This window comes from Mustela putorius, unplaced genomic scaffold, assembly GCF_011764305.1.
Source record: "Mustela putorius furo isolate JIRA1106 unplaced genomic scaffold, ASM1176430v1.1 tig00000596_pilon_pilon_pilon, whole genome shotgun sequence".
Taxonomy (NCBI): domain Eukaryota; kingdom Metazoa; phylum Chordata; class Mammalia; order Carnivora; family Mustelidae; genus Mustela; species Mustela putorius.
This window is the reverse complement of record NW_025421428.1, coordinates 5,559,352-5,565,351: the sequence shown is the minus strand read 5'-3', so window position 1 is coordinate 5,565,351 and position 6,000 is coordinate 5,559,352. Positions and strand designations below refer to the sequence as shown.

General features: G+C 52.3%; 1 protein-coding gene across 2 annotated transcripts in view; it reads left to right on the top strand.

The window, feature by feature from the left end:
- The first annotated feature begins 2,345 nt into the window (after nucleotides 1–2,345).
- The window catches only part of LOC101675217 (spermatid perinuclear RNA binding protein), a 145,415-nt gene continuing 141,760 nt past the window's right edge, over nucleotides 2,346–6,000 (top strand). For both annotated transcript variants that reach the window (XR_006607427.1, XM_045082365.1), the window contains exon 1: nucleotides 2,346–2,508. The gene's annotated coding sequence lies outside the window, so the exon portion shown is untranslated. The remainder of the gene's footprint in view (nucleotides 2,509–6,000) is intronic.

The following is a 6,000-nucleotide window of genomic DNA, read 5'->3' as shown; positions in this document are numbered from 1 at the left end:
AAGCAATGTAGAAGTATTCAGAATACCCTATCCCCAACCCTAGCTCTACTTTTGAGGCATAACAGTAGTAGTTGGTGTTTAACCCTTTCTAGCCTTTTTCTATGCAAAATCTAAGTAAAAAATACACATAATAGACATGTAATTTTTTTGCAATTTTCTTCTCTCTCTGAACATACACTGTAGGACATGAAAAATGGTAACTGCCCTGGGACCTGGGATTAGGGGTAGAGGGAGTAGAGTGGGGGTGGGAAGGGAGAGGCACACTTGAAATTTTTAGTTTCTTTACTTTTACAGCATTTGCATGCTTTTTTTGGTCAGGAATGTTTGGAGTTATGAACCCAATAAAGAGACCCAAATAAGTGACACCGTTGAATGCTTAATTCTGTGCAGTCCACCTATTTAAAACAATTTAGAAATTGACCTAATGCTGGGCACTAAACTAAGTGCCTGAGATACACTGTCTCACTGAATCCTTGTAGCGATCCTACAAGGTATGCAATATTATGGTCTCAATTGACAGATGAGTTACCTAAGACCTAGAGAGACTGATTTTCCAAGGTCACATAGCTGGTCTGCAGAGAACCCAGACCTTTTATACTGCAGTGGCTCTTTTTCTCCAAGCAGATGCATGTTCTTGGAAAGCCCAGCTTTAATGACCTCATTGCCTGTGCACATGCAGTCCTCCCTAACCCACTCAAGTCCTCCAGGTGCTTACAGTCCAGGGAGGTGACCAACAATTACAAGCTAATGCTGTAAGAACACATGGTTTAATGAGCTGTGTGCAAAGCGGAGGAATTCAGACGATGTGTCTGAAGCAGCCAGTGGGCTTTTGAGAGAATACATTCGGAATTGACTAAGAATCCCACGGAGGCTTCCAGGAGTGTGAAGAAAGTTGAGAGCGATCGGAAGTGGGGGACAAGGTGTAGAAAGGGACTTTTGGGCCTAGCCTGCCTCCCCCCTCAGGTGGCTCAGAAAGTGTTACAGACCCTGGCAACTACAGTACTTAAGTTCAGTGTGGCTGGAGGGTCAAGCTGGCCTGAAGGAGGGGCAAAGGGAAGGGCATTCATCTTGAAACTTAAGGCCAGATCACCCAAACTTGTGAAGTTGAGTTAGAGTATTCATACTTTATCTCTTGAATAAAGCAGAGGCTTTAAAACATTTGAATCTAGCATGTTACAAAGAAGGGAAGAGACCCAGAAGGGGCTGTTATGGAAGATTCCCTCTTGATCCCCAGGTCTCCAAATCCGATTGCTGGGTCGTCAGGTTGTTTCCCACCCTGGGCTGGGAATTCCTTTAGGGCGAGGACCTTGTCTCATTCACTTGTGCTTCCTAACACCCAGCACAGCACCTCGCATGCAGCGGGTACTCAGTAAGGGGCGGAACTGGTAGGCAGAATGCTGTAACCAAAAAAGTGCCCAGGAGTAACTCTGTAAAATACAAAGTAAAACATAATTTCTTCCTTAGCACTGCCCAGACGGGTGTTCAGCCAAAGTCTGACACAACAATAAGGAGGCCAGAGAAGTCCTGGCCTCAAACTGAATTCCCAGGTAGGTCCATTGGGTGAGAAAAGGAGAGATGGTTGCTGACTAAGCAGCCAACTTCTGCTCAGTGCCTGATATGTGATGAGAGAATTCACACCTATTGTCTTTTTCCATCTCTCCAACGGCTTCTAAATCGGAATTATTGTCCTAGTTTCCCTACCATAAAACTGACGATCAGAACGGTTCTCTAATTTGGTCAAGGTCACACAGCTGGTAAGTGTAGCGGGGCGGAGGCTGGGAGAGAACCTCTTACCAAGTCAGAGGCCTCCCGGTCCTCCACCTGGGGAGGCCTTGCGCAGCCTACACTGCTGCTTAGCCTCTGGGGTTGGGGGCGCACTCGCCACTGGCGCGCGGGCCCGGAGAGGCAGGCTCTGAGTGGCATCCGGGAGCAGCTCCCAGATTCGGAAGTTACGAAGTTTCCGTACATTTCGCTAGCTTCTCTGCGCAGCTCGTCCCCGCTCCGCAGTAGTTACGCTGCTAGCGCAGCGGGGCTCAGGTGCTGCAGCGGGCGGGGGCCTGGCGCCTGGAGAAAGGCGGGGACGCAGCTTACGTAAGCGTCCGCTCGCAGGTGCATGCGGCCTCCACCAGCGTGTGGTCCCTGCGCGCTCCCAGGTGCGCAGTTGGCGCAGGCGGCGGCGCGGCACGGCGCCGGCGGGCGCTGGCCGGCTCTCTCAGGTACGGCAGAGTGCGCGTGGAAGGGGAGCGCGGCGAGCGAGGGGGCGGGCTTTCCGTTCCCCAGCAGCCGCGGGCCCGCCCCCCGGATCGGCCAATGGGCGCGCTGGGCGGCGTCACGTGCTCGCCGCCGCCGCCGCCGCCGAAGCGGAGACGGGAGCCGCGAGCGCCACCAGGGCAGCAGCCGCCGCAGCCGCCGCCGCTGGGCTGAGGAGCCAGAGACGCGGACGGACGAGGTGGCGGCGGCGGCGGAGCGGGAGCGGGGACCGGGCGCGGGCAGAGCGCGGCGGCGCGGGTAGGCTGCGGCGGTGGGGTAGGCGCCTGCGCGGCGGGCCGTCCCGGGCGGGCGGCGGTTTAGGCGGCGGTTGAGGCGGTTGGCGGAGCCGGCCCGGGCCCCGCATTGTTTGTTGTGCGTCCTTAGCAGCGGCGGCGCCGGCCGCGGCGGCCCGGGCGGAGAGCAGGGAGCAATCCCGGCCCCCGTGGCTCTGGCATTGTGGCCGCCGCTGCGGTGCCCCGGCCGTTTCGGGCAAGGGCAGCGTGCAGCCTTCCTCACCTTCGTGGGGGACGGGGTCCCGGCCCCGAGTGAGGGGAGGGCGTGGGCAGTGTTGGGGGGGACCCGGCGCCGGGGGTCTCGGTAGGATGGAAGGCGAGGGGCTCTGGGCAGGTGTTGGAGGACATTGGGGGCAGGGGTTGTGAGCGAGGCTTGGGGGGGCTGGCGGAGGGTGTGGGCAGACTTGGGGGAGAATGAAGGGTGGAGGGATCCGGCCCAACGGAGCGGGAGGGCCTTCGAGCAGGTTCGGGCGCCCAGTGGGGCCAGGGGGAGTGCGAGAGGGATGGGGAGGGCATTCAGGCGGGTGGGGGCAGCCTTTGGGGGTTCAGGAGGGTGTGAGGGAGGCTTTGGGGAGGGTAGAGGCTAGCGTGATGGGAATGGAGGGAGGAAATTAGGGACTCGAGGGAGGAGTGGAAGAAGCGGATGTCCCGGTCGGGGCTGCGTGTGAGGGGCAAGGCGTGGGGGCAGATTTATGGAAGGCCACGGGACAAATGGGAAGGGAAATGTGGAGGCAGGTGTGCAGGTAGGGGGAAGTGTGATGGGGAGAGAGGGACGGAGGTGTCTAGGGGTCTCTGGAGTGATGGTGAGGGAAATGGAGGCTTGCAGGGAGGAGGTGTGTGTGAGGGTAGGCCCAGAGGTTTCAGGAGACCGGTGAAGGATGTGAGGTTTGCGTCTGGCCAGGAGGTGTGTAGGGAAGACAAGAAGGAAGCAGGAATAGTGTTGAGACTGGATAGGTGGGACACGCAAAGGGCGGACATGTGGGGCGGGGGAGAAGACAGGTGTCTCACTGGCGAGTGGTGCTCAGGGGAGAACTGTATGGGGGGGGGGGGGGGAGGAGGAAGGTGATTGGAGCAGGGCCAGAGTTGGAGAGAAGTGAGGACAGTGGAGTAGGGTGGTGGCGATGGACAGGAGGTGTGCAGTGTATTTAGCGGATAGCAGACTTGAGTGAAATGAGGAAACTTTGGGGTTGGGGAGACATTGCAGGGGACGGGTGGAGTGGAGTATGTGTGAGGTAGAGGGCCAGAGGTGTAAGGGGTGAGGAAAATATTCTTGGAGTGGCAGCTGAGGTATGAAAACAGATGGAAGGAAATGTTTTGGGGGCAGGAAGTGTGGAGGGGAGTTAGGGAGAAGAAGTGGGGGTGGTACGTGTGTGAAGGGAAATCAGTAGAGGGAGGTAGTAAGGGATGGTTTGGAAGGGGAGGGATGCAGGTCAGGTCTGGGGTACATACAGTATGTAGAGGGATGGAAACATAGCTTGGGGTGCTAGATTTTGTCTGGTGGGGGATAGGCAAGGAAGAGAGGGAAGAATGGGGGAAAACAGGATATTTTTGGGTAGCGGACATAGAATAATGCACAGTATATAACGGGGTAAGAGAAGGGCAAGGTAGGGAGGTGCGTGAATGTGTCTGTGACTAGAAAGGGATAGGTTGTGTATTGGATTGGGGTGATGGTGGAGGAAGCAGGTTGTCCAGGTTTAGCGGCAGGAAATGACTATTCAGGCTGGAGAGAGTTAGGAAAACAGGTTGCTTAAAAGAGAATGGAAGGAGCAGGGTGCTGAAGAGTGGGGTGAGATTGGAAAACTTTGAGTCCCGAGAGATTAAGGGGTTCAAAAGTTTTAGGTCACTGGAAATAAAAGGCAGAGTGCAGAAGTTGAAAAAACAAAAGCCAAAATCAAACTGAAGAGGGGATTATATTCTGGACATAGAAGAACTGAAGAGTGTGTATGGCCAGTGTATGTGGATTCTGGAATGATGCTAATGAAAAACAGAGGACATTAAACCCTGTATATATTTGAAAGTTCATGCCTCTAGGATCAGAAAAATCAAGAAGCCAGATTTTAGTTCCAGAACCCTATGAATGGGGAAGGGACAGGGTAGAGCTGAGTAGTACACACTCCCAAGTTGGAGGAGGTATGTGGTAGAATATTGTCCTATTGCATTGCGCTGACAAGTGTGCATATAGAAGAGCCACACAGGGTTGTGTGGATTGCACCACAAGTGAATAGAAATAGGATTGCAGCAGGTGCAGGGCAGATGCCTTTTTGAAGATACTGCAAGAGAGCTGGGCCCAGTGTCCGTGCCATTCGAGGGCTGTGTATCAGAGAGGAAGGAATACCTTAGTGCAGTGTCTCAGCTACCCTGGTGCTTTCTGGGTAATGGGGCAGTTTTCGGGCTTTGTTTGAGTGATGTAATATCTGAGTCCCATGCTAGAGGCAGACAGAGGTAATGTACATCCAGCTCCTAAAAGTGGCAGGAATGGAGATCTGCGATTCTTTAACTCTCTTTCAGGGTAAAAGTAACTGATCCTGGGTTGTTGGCTTTTTCTCCCAAATAGTTCAGGTAATAATTTGGTCGGAGGCTTTTGGATTTTCTGGTATTTTGATTTGAGTTAGGGAGTGTAGCGTTAACTTTATTGAGGAAGACTTTTGGGGTTGTGAGGACATAACGACCAATCAGCTTGCCAGACACATAGGAAATAACCTTCAGGGGTTTGAGCACATATATTTCAGTGCGGTTCTCATTCAGTGTTCTGTGGCTTGTGTTAGATTCTTTGGGATTTGGAAGGATTAAGGAAACTGCTTTGAGACTGCCGTAGTAAGCAGGGTTTTCTACAATCTTGGGAAACGATTTCCCTTTTGACAGTCAAAAATTCAGTCTTGTCAGATTTTGCAAAAAAATTATTTCATGTTGCAGAAATAGCTTCAATTATCTCTTTGTGGGCTTCATGTAGTGTGTTATGTAGTACCTGTGTGGTTTCAAATAAAAGGTATGCTTTGATACTTTGGGAAGCTTTCTGGTTTGATTTGTTTTCTCCTTTTGTCAATTTAGGAAGTATCTTAATGTGGCCGTTGTAGCTTCAAATAATAAGTTTGAGTGGAAGTGAGAATCTTGCCTAAACATAATGGAGGCTGAGCAGAACAACACATTTTATTTATTTATTTTTAAAGATTTTATTTATTTATTTGACAGACGGAGGTCACAGAGCAGCAGGCGGAGAGAGAGGAGGAAGCAGGCTCCCTGCCGAGCAGAGAGCTTGATGTGGGGCTTGATCCCAGGACCCTGGGATCATGACTTGAGCCAAAGGCAGAGGCTCTAACCCACTGATCCACCCAGGCGCCCCAGAACAACACATTTTAAATAATCTGAATCTGTAAATATAAATATTTAAAAAGTAAACTGGAAGCTGATTTTTAAAATCAAATTTAAAGTGCATCATGAAGGCAACAAAATAATGTTC